This window comes from Notamacropus eugenii, chromosome 1 (genome assembly GCF_028372415.1).
Source record: "Notamacropus eugenii isolate mMacEug1 chromosome 1, mMacEug1.pri_v2, whole genome shotgun sequence".
NCBI classification, from domain to species: Eukaryota; Metazoa; Chordata; class Mammalia; order Diprotodontia; family Macropodidae; genus Notamacropus; species Notamacropus eugenii.
In genome coordinates, this window is record NC_092872.1 from 689,868,262 (window position 1) to 689,887,673 (window position 19,412).

The window sequence follows — 19,412 nt, forward strand, 5'->3', positions numbered from 1 at the left end:
TAGATACAAAGAAATCTGGAAAAAACTGAATTGGAATAAAATGAAATATACCTTTTTTCACCCGCAGTTATAAATGGTACATTCACAAAAGTTGACTATATCTTAGTGCATAAAACCTTGCAGACAAATACAGAACAACAGAAATATAAAATATGTCCTTTTCAGATCATAATGCAATAAAAATTCACTTAAGAAATGGCTATGGAAGCAAGAATTAAAGGCTAATTGAAAACACAATAATCTAATCCTAAAGAAGAAGTGGTTGAAGAACAAATGATAGAACCAATTAATAATTTCATTAAGTAAAATGATAACAATGAGGCAACATTTGAAATTTTTTTGAATGCAGCAAAAGCAGCAATTAGGAGAAATTTAGAGAAGCTAAGTGTCCAGTTTTGATGTATTGTCCAATATGATATAGGTCTGGGAAGTCCCATGTCTCCAGACTCAGCTCTATTTCTACTATGCTATTTTACTCTTCAGGTATGTGGGTTTGGCTTGATGGCCCCCAATGCCCCTTTCAGCTTTGAGAGTCTATAATTCTTTGAAAGTTCTCCTTGATGTCCAAAGTACCCTTCAATTTGTCAAGTTTTTCTTAGTCATTGATGCCTTGATAGTAACTTTTGCTCTCAAAGTGCCACAACAGAAAAGTACCTTTCTTTGTGAGGCATAGGAAAAAAAAATAAGTCATCCACAAAACCAGGGTCAGAGTTTCACATTAAACTTGTCTGTTTATGAGAGTTTGTGTTTGTGTTCGGTTTGGTTTTATTTTGCTTTAACACCTCTAGGGGCCCAATAGTCTCTATAGCTGTCATACTTGGGTTGGACAAAATTGGACATAATGTAAATAAGTGGCCCCTCAGCTTTGAATTTCAGACACTCAGCAAAACCTGCAAAGCCCAGAGAAGGAAAGAAATATAATAAACTTGTTATTTAAGAAGAGGTTTGAGAAACATCTTGGATCTGCAAACATGACTTCACTAAGCAATTAGTTTACATCAGGACCAGCATCACTGAATTACTGATATGGAAGAAAGGATATCCAGACATAACTAATTTTAAAACTGAGAAAATAATAAAAGCTCACATTTCCATGTAGTCCTTTGTGTGATGAAGAATCCTTCACCAGTGGATAATACTGAGTGAGATAATCTCTACTATTTTTCCCATTCTCCCTCAACTGAGGAAAATAAGTCTTAGAGATATGGTATGATTCCCATTAATTTACCCAGTGAATGCAAAGTTTGGACTAAATCACACTTAGGTGTTCTGACTTGAAAAAATGACATATCAACTGGTACTAAGCTGACTGAAAAAACAGATTGTGACATACAGGGAAGAAATAATAGCGATAGGTGATATGTACATAAAGCTTAAGGATTATAAAACACTTACACTCTCTCATAAATGACATCTCACAATAAACTTAGGAGCTAGAAGTTACAATTATTATTAGTTCCAGTTATAGAGGATAGAGTACCAGGACTGAGGTCAGGAAAACTCATCTTCCTGAGTCAAATCTGGTCTCAGACACTGGATTTTTGACCCTGAGCAAGTCATTTAACAACTGTTTGTTTCAGTTTTCTCCTCTGTAAAATGCCTTAGAGAAGGAAATGATAAAATAGTCCAGTATCTCTGCAAAGAATACCCCAAATGGAGTCACAAAGAGTCAGATGCAACTAAAGAATAACTGAACAACTCCAAATTTATCTCCATTTTAAAGATAAATTGATGTTCGGAGAAAGTAAGTGACCTTATAGGGAAACTCCAAAGGGTCAGTGCTCTGTTTAAACCCATGTCCTTTGTCTTGATGTCTAGAACTCTATCCATTATGTCACCCTAATTAAAGTCAACATCTAGTTAGTAGATATTACCTGAATTAGACTCTAGTTGTCTCAATCTTGATTTTACTCTAACAGTTTTCCCACCTGATAATTGGAAGAAATGATTTCTTGAAACAATCAGTTAGGTAGGGATTTTAACAGACAATTGGTATTAGAAAATCTTGTGCAAATAAAACCATAAAAATGTCAGAGATATTGTCAGAGATCTGATTGAATTATGAGGAAAAAAATAAAATCACTTAATATGTAAGGTCCATTAGAAATCTTCTAATCTATTATACTTAATCTTTTATTTTTAATTTTTAACATGGTCCTTTTTGTCTTTTTGATGAAATATATGAACACTTTCTTATATTTTTCAGGACATAAAACACAATGCATATTATTACAAAGGAAAATAAATAATTATATTGAAATATAGTTATAAAATATTTTTAATTGTGGTATAGTAATAGATTTAATGACAGGACTAAGAACCATAGTAATTTCCAAGTAATTGTTGCTATTTGTCCTTTATTCTTGAGGAAGACCAATGTCATTGTGTGAGTGAGACCCTGACTAGTACATGAATTGGATTTACACGAGCCGTCGAAATCCAGTAGCAAAATAAAGGTTAAGTTCCCAAATAATAATAAGCATAAATAATATTTTAAGAAATCTCTTAACATGTCATGAAATTATCTCTGATTTTTTTTTTGGTAACAAAGCAGAGATACTGTTAATACTACTAAAGTTTGTTTCTCACATTCATAAATGAAAGAAATGCTTAATTAGTGTAACTAATCTACATTCACATCTTTATCCTATCTTTATTCTAATCTAGTTCTTTTTCATTTTATTTTATTCATAAACAACAAAATTCAGGCCTAGAGAGAGGAAGTGACTTATTTGAGCTCACATAGAAATGTAATGACAAAACTAGAATTCAAATCGTGGGATCATCACTTTCCAGTGTAACTGCAAAACCTTTATTCTGGGAAGTTTTTTTTCCTTTCCCACCCAAAACTCTTTCTATGATTAGTGTTCAATAATAGCAATAGATTTATTGTACAGAGATCATTTGGAGTTATCAGAGATCATAAGCAAGCAAACATACTTTGGTGGGGATGATGTTACCACATATCTTTTGACTCCCTGTGATAAAAGCATGAGTAATGGAAAGTATAAATGGGAGCAATTGTTCAACAGATTAGAGTTTAGGAAGTATTTTTAAAAACAATTCATGTAAAATGCATGCTTATCGCTATTTTAGAGAAAAGAAAACTTTGTGTAGAAACAAGTGATTTGTGAGTAGTCATACATCTAGAAAGCAAAAGAGCCAGGTCCTGCTCTAATTTAGACCTGCCTTCAGGTATACTATAAGTGGATCTTCTACATTGACTATCCAAAAATCCCAACTGGTTCTAGAAGCTTAAGTTCCAAACTCCCTCATTGATTTTCTTGAACAGAAACAAAAATGAATAATTCTTTCAATAGACTAGTATTTATTCTAGTTTAAACATCTTAGTTAGGCAAACAGAGTAAAAGCAGCAAACTGGTATGATTGACTGAGTAGTGGCCCTAGAGTAACCAAGACCTGAGTTCAAATTCAAAACCAGACACTTTACTAACTGTGTAACTCTGGGTAAGAACTTTGTCTGTCTTTTTCCTCAGTTGTAAAATAGGGAAAACAATAGTAACAACCTCACAAGTAAAGTGGATAGGAGAATGCCTAGTACATAGTAAGATCAAAATGTTAGCAACTGATTTGTCCTTCCTTTCTTCTTTCATTTCTTCCTTTCTTCCTTCCTTTCTGCATTCATTCATTCATTTATTTACTTATTTTGTATTTCCTCATTCATCCATTCACTCATTTACTAATTTATCTATTATTCAGGATTGTTTCACTGATTTTGTTTACCACGTGATCCTGGGAAAGTCACTTAACCTTGGCTTGTTTCAGGCTTCTCAACTAAAAATTTGGGTAACAGTAGTAAATACATCTTAGAGTTGCTGTGACGATGAAATGAGATATTATTTATATATGTATTATTTTATGTTTTGTAAAATGCTTAGCACATGTGTTTAATCAATGGTAATTATCTTCCTCCTCTCCCTTTCATCCTTCTTTCCACTTTCCCTTCCTTCCTTCCTTCTTTCCTTCCTATATTTCTTTCTATAGGGAAAAACTATCAGGACAGGTTGATTGGATTGGAGATTACATGAAGAAGATTAATAAGAAACAAAATAGAAAGATAGGTGGGAGCCAGATTTCAGGTGGCTTTAACTATCAGGCTGATCTGTCAGTCAAGCACTTATTAAGAGTCTATTATGTATCAGATCCAGCACAAAGTAATGAAGATATAAAGAAAAGTAAGATAATTCCTGCTCTCAAGAGGAATACAGTCTAATGAAAGAAACACCATGTAAACAACTATGCACAAACAAGATATATGATGTTATTAGAGTTAACCATAAATGTGAATCACTAACATCAAGAGGCATAAGGAAAGACTTAGTAGAATGTTCTATATTACACTAGAAGCAATAAAGAATGATTAATGTGCTTTGACTGGGAAGGACCACATGGTCTGATTTGATCTTAGGGACATCAATTTGAGGGTCATGTTGAGGGTAGATGGGAAAGAGGTACAGGCTGAAGTGAGAGAAACAATTAGAAAGTTATTGTAATATCTTGGGCAAAGGGTTATGAGGGTTGGTGAGGTTTTGTGAACATAGATAAGGGGATACAGATGAGAAAAATGAAGTAGGTAGATGATTAAATGCACTTCCTCTGTTCCCCAATCTGATGTTCTACCATCTATATGTTAAATAGTGAATTAAGAAATTCTGTTTATCATTTTTGGGGAAAAATGCTAGGAAAGGTGGAGGAATAAAGATAAGGACTTGCCTTAGCTCTCCTCAAAAACCCCTCCAAAAAACTTTACATGATTATGTTGCAGAAATTCTAGAGCAACAGAACCCACAAAAAGACAGTGAAACAATTTTACAACCCAAGACAACTTGGAAGATTGACAGGAAAGCTCTGATGCACCAGGGTGAGAGATGAGGGTAATCCAGGGGAGGAAAATTAGATCCAGGAGAGATGATTTAAAAAATATTGAAATAGGGCGAAGTAGAAAGACGCACATACACATAGCTCTGAACCCACAAACCACAGAACTGCAGAGGGGACTAACCCAGGGTGAATTCTGCACCCAGAGACCACGGAATATTGGAGCGAGGGAGATTTCTGTTCCAGAGAGACCTGCAAACCTCTCACGGGGGGACCTTTGCGCCAGGGACTGGGTGCTGGGACAGGAAGAGAAGAGCAGCCCTGCCGTGGCAGCGACACCGTGGGAAAGAGATCCGAGAGGGCTGCGGAACCGAGTCTCCAGCGCCCACGCGCATACCCCCACCCACAGAGGGACCTGCAAACCTCTCGCAAAAGGTCCGTTGCGCTGCAGACACAGTACCCAGCCCTGACCTGCTGCGGCGAAGGCGGCCGTGGCTCCGAGAGACACAGTTCGGAGAGGGATCCGGAGGCGGGTTCTTCAGCAGCTGCACGGGCCCCCCACCAACAGGTGACTGATGGGGGTAGGTGAGAGAGTCTCTTTGGCGGGTTGAGAGGGGAGTGAGGTGCCCCCATAGCTCAGGGCCCCCCCGGGAGGTGGGGGCTGAGAGGTGGCTGTGGACGGGGGCTCCCCAAAAGGACGGGAGCCTGGATCCATTGTGGAAGGTCTGTGCATAAACCTCCTGAGGGAATTGAGCCAGAGAGGAGGCCCTGCCCCTGACCTCAGCACCTGAACTTAATTCTCACACTGAATAGCAGCCCTGCCCCCGCCAAAAATCCTAAGGCGGGAAGCAGCATTTGAATCTCAGTCCCCAAACGCTGGCTGGGAGGACCAGGAGGCGAGGTGGGTGTGAGGAGAACATTCAGAGGTCAGGCCACTAGGTGGAGACAATGCCAAGAAAAGGGAAGAGAAATAAAACTATTGAACGGTACTTTATCGGAGAAAAAAAAACTTCCTTTCTGATGGGGAGGAACAATGCTTGCCATCAGGCAAAGACACAGAAATCGAGGATCCTGTGTCCCAGCCCACCCAATGGGCTCGGGCCATGGAAGAGCTCAAGAGGAATTTTGAAAATCAAGTTAGAGAGATGGAGGAAAGACTGGGAATTGAAATGAGAGGGATAAGGGAGAAGCATGAAAAACAGATCAGCTCCCTGCTAAAGGAGAACCAAAAAAATCTTGAAGAAATTGGCACCTTGAGAACTGGCCTAACTCAGCTGGCAAAGGAGGTGCAAGGGGCCAATGAGGAGAAGAATGCTTTCAAAAGCAGAATTAACCAAATGGAAAAGGAGATTCAAAAGCTTACTGAAGAAAATAGATCTCTCAAATCTGGAATGGTACAGATGGAAGCTTTGGACTTTTCGAGAAAGACAGATATCTCAGAACATACCGCGCAGATTCGAAAAATGGAAGATAATGTGAAATATCTTATTGGAAAAACAACTGACCTGGAAAATAGATTCAGGAGAGACAATGTAAAAATTCTGGGACTACCTGAAAACCATGATCAAAAGAAGAGCCTAGACATCATCTTCCATGAAATTATCAAAGAAAACTGCCCTGAGATTCTAGAACCAGAGGGCAAAATAAATATTCAAGGAATCCATAGAACACCGCATGAAGGAGATCCAAAAAGAGAAACTCCTAGGAGCATTGTGGCCAAATTCCAGAATTCCCAGGTGAAGGAGAAAATATTGCAAGCAGCTAGAAAGAAACAATTCAAGTATTGTGGAAATACAATCAGGATAACACAAGATCTAGCAGCCTCTACATTAAGGGATGGAAGGGAATGGAATAGGATATTCCAGAAGTCAAAGAAACTAGGACTGAAGCCATGAGTCACCTACCCAGCAAAACTGAGTATAATACTTCAGGAGAAAAAATGGTCTTTCAATGAAATAGAAGACTTTCAAATTTTCCTAATGAAAAGACCAGAGCTGGAAAGAAAATTTGACTTTCTAACACAAGAATGAAGAGAACCATGAAAAGGCGAACAGCAAAGAGAAATCATAAGGGACTTACTAAAGTTGAACTGTTTACATTCCTACATGGAAAGACAATATTTATAACTCTTGAAACATTTCAGTATCTGGGTACTGGGTGGGAGTACACACACACACACATGCACACACGCACACATACATAGAGACAGAGTGCACAGAGTGAATTGAAGAGGATGGGATCATATAATAAAAAAAAATGAAATCAAGCAGTGAGAGAGAAATATTGGGAGGAGAAAGGGAGAAGTTATATGGGGCAAATTATCTCTCATAAAAGAGGCAAGCAAAAGACTTATTAGTGGTGGGATAAAGAGGGGAGGCAAGAGAAAAACATGAGATCTACTCTCATCACATTCCACTAAAGGAAAGAATATAATGCACACTCATTCTGATAGGAAAACCTATCTCATAATACAGGAGAGTGGGGGACAGGGGCACAAGCAGGAAGCGGGGTAGGATAGAGGGGAGGATATGGGGAGGAGAATGCAATCTGAGGTCGACACTCATGGGGAGGGAAAGGACCATAAGAAAATAGAAGTAATGGGGAACAGGACAGGATGGAGGGAAATATAGTTAGTCTTATACAACACAACTAGTATGGAAATCATTTGCAAAACTAAACAGATATGGCCTATATTGAACTGCCTGTCTTCCAAGGGGAAGGGGTAGAGAGGGAGGGAGCTAAAGAAGTTGGAACTCAAAGTGTTAGGACCAAATGTAATGTTCTTACCACTGGGTAACAAGAAACACAGGTTAAGGGGTCAAGAAAGCTATCCGGCCCTACAGGACAAAAGAGAAGATGGAGACAAGGGCAGGGAGGGAGGACAGAGGAGAGAGCAGATAGGTCACAGGGGCAATTAGAAAACTTGGGTCTGGGGGGAGAGGGGGAAAATAGGGGAGAAAATTTGTATCCCAAAATTGTGTGAAAATAAATGTTAAAAGTTTAATAAAAAAAAAATATTGAAATACCTAGTCATCATCTTTCAGGAAATTATCAAGGGAAATGCCCTGATATTCTAGAACCAGATGGTAAAATAGAAATTGTAAGAGTTCACAGATCACCTCCTGAAAGAGATCCTAAAATGAAAACTGACAGAAATATTATAGCCAAATTCCAGAGTTCCCAGGTCAAAGAGAAAATATTGTAAGCAATATTGATAATTCAAGTATCTTGGAGCCAAAGTCAGAATAACACAAGATGTAACAGCTTCTATATTAAAGGATCAGAGGGTTTGGAACATGATATTCCTGAGGGCCAAGAAACTAGGATTATTAACAAGTATCATCTATCCAGCAACACTATGTATAATCTTTTAGGGAAAAATGGACATTCAAAGAAATAGAGAACTTACAAGCATTCTTGATGATAAGACAAGAACTGAATAGAATATTTGACTTTCAAATACAAGTGAAATTTAAAAAGGGAAATAGAAAGGGAATTCATAAGTGGCTTAATAAAGTTAAAATATTTACGTTTCTACACCACAAATTGATACATAGGGACTTTCTCATTATTATGGCAGATAATAGTGTATATAGACAGGGCACAGGTGTGAGTTGAATATGAAGGGAAGATATCTAAAAGTTAAATAATAAAATTAAGGGGTGAGAGGAATGTACTGGGAGAAAGAGAAATGGAGAGATAGAATGGGATAACATGTTACATAAAAGAGTCAAGAAAAAACTTTTACAGTGGGGAGAAGGGCAGGGAGGATACATGAGAAGGAGTGAGTGAACCTTACTTTCTTCAAAATTGGCTCAAAAAGGGAATGACGTACACACTCAATTGAGTATGGAAATCTATCTTACCCTACAGAAAAATAGGAAGTGAAGGAGAAAAGAGAAGGAGGAGTGGTAATAGAAAGGAGGGCAGATTGAGGGACAGGGTAGTCATAAGAAAACACTTTTGAAGAGGGACTGGGTCAAAGAAGAGAGAAGATAGAGTAAATGGGGGGATAAGATAGAGGGAAATACAGTTAGAAATAGTTACTGTGACAAAATTGAAGCAAGTTTCTCTCATAAAGGCCTATTTATCAAACAAATAGAGAAGTGAGTCAAATTCAAAAAAAAAAAAAAAAGAGCCATTATCCTATTGATAAATGAGCAAAAGATATAAACAGCTATCTATAGCCATATGAAAAACAATGCTCTGATTCACTATTGATTGTAGAAATGCAAATAAAAACAATTCTGAGATACTACCTCATACTTAATAAATTGATTAAAGACAAAAAAGGAAAATGATTGATGGTAAAGTGGATGTGGGAAAAATAAGATGCATTGTTGGTGGTGTTGTGACCTAGTTCAACCATTTTGCAGATTGAAGCATGCTTTTTGCTCTCCATTTTTTGTTTGTTTCTTCTTTCTTGTGGTTCCTCCCATTAGTTCTAATTCTTCTTTACAACATGATTAACATGAAAATATTTTTAATATGAATGTATATGTACAGACTATATCAGATTTCATTCCATCTTGAGGTGGAGGAAAGGGATGGAGGAAGGGAATATTTGGAACTCAAAATCTTATGGAAGTGAATGTTGAAAATAAAAACATAATTAATTAATATTTTTAAAAAAGAAATGATAAGAAGGATGCTCTCAGAAAAACCTGGAAAATACTTACATGAGCTGATGCAAAGTAAAATATACTGTGTGCAATGTAACACCAATATTATAAGATGATCATCTATAAATGACTTATTTATTCTCACCAATACAATGGTCCAAGACAAGTCTGAAGGACCTGTGATGAAAAATTCTATCCATTCCCAAAGAAAGAACTGATGGTGTCTAAATATAGCATATATTTTGTTTTGTTTTTTTTCCTTTATTTTTCTTGAGATTTTTTGTTTATGTTTTCTTTCACAGTTTTGGAAATGTTTTATATGACCCATGTACATAACCTATATTGAATTGTTAGCATTCTCAATGTGGGGTATGGTGGAGGGAAGATGGGAGAAAATGTAGAACTCAATTTTTTTTTAAATGAATGGCAAAAATTGTTTTGTGTGTGATTGGAGAAAAAGAAAGTAAAATCCTAAAAAAATATATTCCATTCATAATCTTATTAGACTGTGAACTTAATTTGTCATCCAAGGCAATTCTAAGTGCCTTGGCCTATTCTTTCTAAGAATGAGCTAATCTTCTTGTGATCCATAAGTTTCATAAGAAAACCTCCCCTCCCCCTGCAATTTTCTCAGAGGCCGAGAGTAAATAATGAAGACATCAGGAAGAAAATATGGGGTCTATTACATGACCCCAGTGATCCTGAAAAGTCAATAAGCTTTCAAACTATTTTGATATTAAGACAATGCTCCTTTTCTGATGACACAGGTCTAAGAAGATGAGGAAATCAGTAGGAAGAAAAGTAATTAGGCTCATTGTGTAGCTTAATGACACCATGTAATGTATCTGCTAAGTGGATGTGAATATATGTAGGTTATTAAAGTGGGGTTATAGATCTGAAGAAAGTAATAACCAAACTCTAAAACATTTATGACAATATTTAACAAGCTAATATTAAATATGACTTTTTTTTAATTTCAGGCAACTTTATGTAATGAATGGAATTTGCCAGAAACAAGCATGGTTCAAAAGTGTATCAGCCTCATCCATCTTTTCCTCATTTGGTAATAATTTGCTTGGGTTATTCTCAAAGATGCTCTTAATGGATTTGTTTATTTTTTCACTGATATATTGAAGCTCATTATTAGTGTTTTCATTTAAAATGAGCCCAGGAATATTCATCTAAACTGGAAAGAAACTGCAATGTTATTTTTATTTTTAAGATTATTTTCCTTTATGTTTCTGGATACATCTGTCCAAATAAAATGTTTGAACTGAGGCAGCGAAAGAACTAAAGGGCATGTGGAGTGACTGAAGAAAAACCTCTGACATGTGAAACTCCATCTATAATAGAAAGTCTATATATAACCACAATATAAACAGATTGTCACGAGGTCTTATAAACATTTTCTGTGATAAGAACATAGAAAATTTTCCTCCATAAGTAATAAGTCATATTTCCACAATGATATCCTTATAGCAATCTTGAAAATAGATGCTACAATGATTGCCATTCCCATTTCACAGATGAGGAAACTGAGGTTACTCCTCTAGTAAACCAAAGAACAGCGTGGGTGCAAATTCACCATTTTTCCTGATGATTCCTAAAATCTTAGTCATAGTCAATTTTCCACTTTCTGTTCAATTTCTTCTTAAAGCTTGTAATCAATTGCAAAGTTCTATCTATTTCTCTTCCACAGTTTCTCATATTAGGCCATTTTTATTCCCATATTAATCCCAGCTTATTGCCTTTTACTTGGATTATGGTAATGCCCTGCCGGTTATCTTTTTATCATCATTCTCTTCCTCCTCTCCAATTCATCTTCCTCAGACCTCTCAAAATATATTCCCTAATTCACAAATCTAACCATTTGACTTTACCCCTCAAAAATATTCTATGGCTCCTTCTTAATATATCCATATCTATATCTACACACGTATATGTATGCCTATGTATACACACATACATATATATGCGCATACCTACAAATACACACAAATATGTGTGTATATGTATATGTATGTATATATGCATACATACACGTATACACCTACACACAAATATGTATATATGTGTGCATATGTGTGTATGTAAACATATATATATGCACACACACATACACACACACACACACATATATATACATACATGTAATTCTCTTTGACACCTTCCTTCCTACCTTCTCAGACTTATTTCAAACGATGTTATTGTAGCAATAATTTCAAATTTGCTCTGAAGCAATTATAAAACTTATAAACTGGTTACACAATGATTTTTAAGATGAATTGTGAATCATTCCGGTAAGCGCTGCCTGAAGTGAAAAATCTAATTAAAGTATATTAGTTGTGTACAGCTGCATAACCTATTCCTTGAGCTTGACTTTCTATTTCTTTTATCTATATCATTGTCCTGTCTGTACCTCATCACTGAAGTTCATTGTCCCCTCAGCTTCATCTTCTGGAAACCTTGTCCTCTTTTAAGATTCACATTTAATGCCACCTTCAATAAGAATGTTTTCCTGATTTTCAAGTTCTAATGTTCTGTACTGTAGCAAAGTGCCTTCTTTTTATTTATATAGCACATAGAACAATGCTTATAGTTGATTTCAAAAGTGGGAAACCCTACCCTAATTTGAACATAAAGCCCACTACAAATCATTACTCACAAACCCCCATTAGTGTGTTTATTTTTTAGTAGCTAATCAATGGAATAGTTTAAAACAAAAGATTTGAACAAAACAAAGAAATAGCAACAAAACAAAGTAAGCAATAAGAAAATATTCTTCCCATGTATAGAGAAGGAAGAACTCATCTTTGTGCATTCAAATTTAGCCTCAGACACTTATTAGATGTGTGACCCTGGGCAAGGCAATTCAATATATTTGCCTCAATTTCCTCAACTATAAAATGGGCTGGTGAAGTAAAGGGCTAACCATGCTAGTATTTTTGCCAATAAAATCCCAAATGGGGTCATGAAGAGTGAAATACGACTGAAAAAGGATTGAATGACAACAAAAATAGGGGGCATATGCTCTCACAGGTTATTATATACTGAGTGGGGAAATAAACATACAGAGAAAGTATATTCTTACTGAGCATGTTAAATTATAGGGCACATGCCAGGAAGACAGGTGGCCAATGCATAAATGCCACCAGATCTACTCAAAAAACAAACAAACTTTTTTTGAGGACTCTACCAACAAACAAATAAATACGTGATCTTTATATAGGCTAATAAAAAGGAGGATATTGCCCATATACTTAATGTTGTCTCTTTTTTTGCTAGTTTCCTTATCCTAACATCATATGAATGCCAATCAAAGGTTTTTTTTGTGTAACCTGATCTATGCTACAGTTCTGGGTCACAGTCACAGGATGAGGAGGAAACCTAACAAACCACAACTTGCAATCTCATGGAATGGTCACAGCTCAAAGGATAAGAATACTTGTGGTGGTTCACAGAAGAGTACAGGACAAGAAAGTGGGTGGAACCGAAAACTTAAGGACCCCTAGAACTAGCTCTGAAAATACCTGCAAACCTCCCCCCCCCAGCCCAAAACACAAAGCAAACCTGGAATCCCATGACAGTGCCCCTCCACCCCAGGAGCAGAGCTCAGACTTTAACATAACATTAAAAGTGGGGGGGAAAGACTGGAAAAATGAGCAAACAATACAAAGAGAACCTGACTGTAGAAAGTTCCTATTGTGACAGGGAAGATCAAAACAACAACTCAGAAGACAATGATGTTAAAATACCTAACAGCAAAGTCTCAAAGAAAAAATGTGAGTTTGTTCAGACCCAAAAGAATTCCTGGAAGAATTCAAAAAGGATTATAACAATCAAATAAAAGAGATGGAGGAAAAAATGAAGAAAGAAGATTGATGCAAGAACATCATAAAAAATGTCAAAAGCTTGGAAAATGAGGCACAGAAGAAATATTGAAGAAAATAATACCTTAAAAACAGAAAAGGACAAGGGGTAAAAGAGGCACAATACTCACTAAAACAGAATTGGTCAAATGGGGAATAAAAGAGATGTACACAGAACTCCTTGAAATTACAATTAACTAAATTTAAAAAAAGAGATACAAAAGCTCCATGAAAAATAATTTCCTTAAAAATTAGAATTGGGTAAGTGGAAGCTAATGACTCCATGAGGCATCAAGAAGCAATCAAACAAAATCAAAAGAATGAAGAAATAAAACACGACATGGAATATTTCATTGGAAAAACAACTGATGTGAGAAATAGATCAAGGAGAGAAAATTTAAGAACTATTGGGCTTACCTGAAAGCCATAATCAAAAAAAAAAAAAAAAAAGAACCTAGACATCATCTTTCAAAACCTTATCAAGATAGCAAGATATTCTGGAACTAGAAAGTAAAATCAACACTGAAAGAATGCACCAATCAGTTGCTGGAAGGGATCCTGAAATGAATATCATAGCCAAATTCCATAGCTCCCAAGTTGAGGAGAAAGCATTCCAAGCAGTCAGAAAGAAATAATTCAAATATTGTGGAGCCACAGTAAGGATAAACAAGCTTTAACATTTTCCACATCAAAGAATTGAAGGTCTTGGAATATGATATTCCAGTGGGCAAGGGAACTAAGATTATAACCAAGAATTCCCTACCCAGAAAAACTATAGCTCCAAGAAATTGCAGCATGTGCAGAGGGCACATCTGTAAATGATCTTGGCAGAGGGGCTTAACCAGATTATGAGTAATAAGCAAATGAGTTAATGGTCTAGAACTTAGGGTCTTGAGGCTACATGTGGCCTTCCCTGTAGGTCCTTGGCTATGGCCTTTTGACTGAGTCCAAGTTGTACAGAACAAACACTTTTACTAAGGGAATTTGTTCTGTGAAGTTTGGATTCAGTCAAAAGGCCACACTTCAGGACCTAAAGGGCCACATGTGGCCTTAAGGCCACAAGTTCTCCACCCCAGGTCTAATTGCTTGGTGAGTTAAGGGGTGCCTGCCCCAAGCATGTGAAGATTTCTCAAGGTGTAATGGGCAGATGTGAACAATTTGTTCTAATGATCATGAAAGTGGCTGAAGAAGGCACTTTGGAGTACTTAGAGCTTAGTCAGACATCAAAGACACCAAGGTCATCCATTGCATTCTATGCCATTGCCAATTGTCTTAATTTTTGTCTTACCACTGGACTTTGATGACTTTGGAAGAGAGTGAGGCTGAAAACTTTGTGTAACTCCCTCACTTAAATCCAATTCACACATGAATCAAATCATCATCCTTTGTTGTCATTGGTCTTCTTTGAAGATGAAGGACAAAAATCAATATAGACAGAGGACATGAGTGTGAGTTGACTATATTGGGATTATATCTAAAATAATGAAATTAATGGTTACACAATAAATGCCCTGGGAGAAGGGGGAAGGGAGAGGTAGAATGGTGTAAATTATCTCACATAAAAGAGTCAAGAAAAAGCCTTTCCAATGGAGTAGAAGAAAAGAATGGTGGACGAAAGCACTTGAACCTTACTTTTATAAGTATTGACTCAAGAAAGGAATAACATATGCAATCAGTTTGGAATAGATATCTGTCTTATCCCACAGAAAGGAAGAAGGTGCTGACAAAATGGAAGGCAGATTAGGGGAGGTGATAATTGAAAAGAAAACACTTGAGGATGGACAAGGTAGAAGGAAAGTGAGAGAGAGAGAGAGAGAGAGAGAGAGAGAGAGAGAGAGAGAGAGAGAGAGAGAGGCAGACAGAGAGTGTGATAAACAAAGGAGACATAGGATGCAAGGAAATAGCAAATATAACTGTTAAAAACAAATTGCAGAGAGGACTCTGGGAAGATGGCTTAGTATGTCAGAAAATTTTGAACTCTCAAGATTTTCTCCCACAAAAGAGTTAAAATAGCACCTTAGGGCGAACAAAGTGTGGGTGGAGATAAATAAGAATAGGGGCACAACCTGTTCTTCCTGGGACAATTTGAGAAAATCAGAAGAAAAATCCCAGGAAGAGGTTTGGTCCCTGTGAAGAGTAAACACCTCCAGGCTAGGGGCTCTTCTAACAAGTGGCAAGTGGCTTAAACAACAAGTGGCAAGTCCTGGGGTTAGTTGGTTTGAGAATCTGCCTCAGCCCCAGGCACAAGAACTTTCACCTCCATGCAACTTTCACTCAAGGGGAGTTGGAAATCTGAGCCACACACACACACACACACACACACAAAGATACACAGGCAAAGGAGAAAGAATACAACCATAGAAAGCTATTATGGGGATAGAGATGACCAAAGTTCATCTCCAGAAGAGGATATTGAAGTAAAGAAATCTCCAGATTAATGTCAAATGGTCACTTGCCCAAAAATAATTCTTAAAAGATCTTTAAACAGGATTTAAAAACCAAGTGGCAGAAAGGGAGGAAAAACTAAAGCAAAAAATAAAGAATAATCCAAGAAAAACAAGAAGGTTATGAAAAGAAAGTCAAAGAATTAGAAAAGGAAATTCAGAATCTTAAGTAAAAAGATGACATCTGGAAAATTAGACTTGAGCAGAGTGAAGCCAAGGAAATTATAAGAGATCAAGAAATAACCCAAATATAAATAATGAAAAAATAGAAGAGAAAGTAAAACATCTTATGAGAAAAGCAACAGATTTGGAGAAGAGATCAAGAAAAGAAAATATAAAGAATGATCAGTCAAACAAAGTTATGATAAAAAAAGAATCTTGATAGAATAATACAGGAAATAATTAAAGAAATTGTTCTGAAGCATTAGAACAAGGGGGGAAAGTAGAAACAGAAAAAAAAAATCCATCAATCACCATTTAAAAGAGATCTTATGAGAAAACCTCATAGGAATAGCATAGTCAAATCGTGAAACCTCCACCTCAATATAAAATATTAAACACATCAAGATTAAAACAATTTGAATATGGTGGTGCCACAATTAGACTCACACAAGACCTAGCAGCAGAGACATTAAAGGACCACAGGTCTCGGAACATAATTTATGAAGGAGTGAAAGAACTGGGGCTCCAGTCAAAAATGTCATACCCTTCAATGTTAAGTATTTTCCAGAATGAAAAGAAAAGACATTTGATAAATTCTCAGACTTTCAAGACTTTGCTAAAAAATCCCGAATTTAATAGAATATTTTACATACGAGACCCAAGAGAAATATAAGGTTCATACCAAAGACTGATAATAAGAAATTCAGAAGGACAATTTACTTTTTAGTTTTCATATATAGAGAATGTAAAATGTATGTCTAAGATTCTTATTAATAATTGGGTAGCTCATAAGTAAGACTGGGGAGAACTTGAGTAGGATATGAATTTTAAAAGTAAAACCATTTGGGAACAGTTAAAAAGAATAATTATTTTATACAAATGAGGTGGAAGAGGAAGACTCGATAGAGAGGAGTTAGATGGGGGAGAAGGACTGTTATTTCTGGTAGCCTACTTTCACTGGGAATGTATATAAGAGGAAAAAATACATACATTCATACATACATATATATGTATATATATATGTATATATATACACATATAGAAGAGTATAAAATCTTCTAAATTCAGAAGAAATATAATGGTAGGGGCATAGGAAGGGGGAGAGGACAAGGGAGATACCTTTAGAGAGGAGTAGCAGGTAATACTTAAAAGGTGGAGTACAAAAGTGGGTTTAAATTTATGGGAACAGGAGGATAGGGGATGGATCTTTGGAGGGGGTAGGCAAGTAAGAGGAGGGGGAAGGTAGTGGGTGGAAGTAAAGTAGAGGAGGCAAGAGGTTTAGGAAACAAGAGATATACACAAACATAAAAAACAAAGACCAGGAGTAGAATATATTTGGGAAAGTATATGCCTATGTGTATGTGTGTGTGTGTGTGTGTGTGTGTGTGTGTGTGTGTGAGTGTGTGTGTGTGTGTATATATGTATATATATATACGTATATATGTATATATATGTATATATGTGTATATATATGTATATATATGTGTGTGTGTATGTATGTATTAATCTATAGTTATAAAGAAAGATATCTAAACTTTATTGCAGCTCTATGGTGAGTAGAGGAAGGGATAAAAAGAACAAAGTAAATTAATTCATAGCAGAGAACAAAAGAAATCACAAGAAAGCAAAAAAAAAAAGATGGGTGATTTTTCAACACAAGTATTGTATATCATACAAGCTTGCTTGAAATGAAAATTTCTTGTTACGGAATTTGAATCTTATGTTCTGCAATGCATATGACATGCTTTTCTTTTTTCCTTTTAACTCTGTATTTAAGTTCCAATATTTAAGTTTGTCATATGTTTTTGGTTCTTTTCTCTATTTTTTATTTGTGTTCTGTTGTTTGAGGAAAAATAAAATTAAAAAAATAAAAAGGAAAAAAATTCAAAGAATTTGCAGTTTTTTTTTCTGATAAAGGCCTCATTTCTCCAATATATGAATAACATAGTCAAATATGTGAGAAAACAAGTCATTCCCCAATTCATAAATGGTCAAAGGATATGAACAAGCAATTTTCAGATGAAGCAGTCACAGTTATCTATTGTTATATGAAAAAAATGCTCTAAATTGCCACTGATTAAAGAAATACAAATTAATGCTACTCTGAGGTACCACCACACACCTATCAGATTGGGTAATATGACAGACAAGGAAAATTATGAATGTTGGAAAGGATGTCTGGAAATTAAGACAATAATGCACTGTTAGAGTAGTGAACTGATTCAACCATTCTAGAGAACAATTTGGAACTACGCCCAATAGTCTATAAAATTGTGCATATCCTTTAACCCCACAATACCACTGCTAGGTCTATATCCCCCAAAACATAAAATATACAAAGGAAAAGGTCTTATATGAAAAAAAATTATAGCATCTCCTTTTGTTATGGAAATAATTGAAATTAAAGGCATCCAAGGGCATGATCACTTATGGAATGGCTAAACTAGTTGTATACAATTGTGATGAAATACTATTGTGCTATGAGCAATGATAAGCCAAATGCTCTTAGAAAAGCCTGGAAAGTCTTACATAATTCAATGCAAAGTCAAATGAGTAGAACCAGGAGATCACTGTACACAATAACAGCAATATTGTATGACCATCAACTGTGAATGATTCAGTTATTCTTAGCAATACAAAGATCTAAGACAATTCTGAAGGACTTTGGATTTAAAAAAAAAAAATGCTTTCCACATCCAGATGGGGTTGAGGGGATTAAACTCTGATAGAGTCTGACTACAAATGGAAGTATACTTTTTAAACTTTATTTTTTCTTATTTCTTTGGTCTGTGTTTTCTTTTACAATGTGAAAAATCTGGAAATGTGTTTTACATGACTGCATATGTATGATCTTTACGACAATGCTTGCCTTTTCAATGAGGGAGCAGAATCGGTGGGTTGAGGGATGGACAGAATGTGGAGATCAACACTTCTAGAAAATGTGAAAAGATGTTTTTATGTGTAATTGAGAAAATAAAATATTAAATTAAAAAAAATTTCTGTTCAGGAGAGTGGAGGAGAAAATGATTTATTTTATATTTTTATTTTTTTACACCAGTCCTTTCTGATGTCAGTATATATATATATATATATATATATATATATATATATATATATATATATATATATATATATATATATATATATATATATATATACATATATATATATATATATATATGCCCCTCTTCCTTCTAACCCAGCATTTAATCTTCTCTTATAACCAATATCTTAAACAAGAACTAAAAGAGGTGCCCACCTGACAGTATATATGGTATGTATCATTGAGATTCAGTGGCATCAGCCTCCTTTCTGTTTTTCTAAGGTATTTTATCTCTTAACTCAGGGCATTTTCGCTTTCTCTTCCACATACCTGGAATATACTTTCTTTTCATCTCTGTCTCCTGACTTATCTGACTTTCTTCAAGTTTCAGAATCCTACCTTCTACTGAAAGACTTCCCTAATCTTTCTTAAA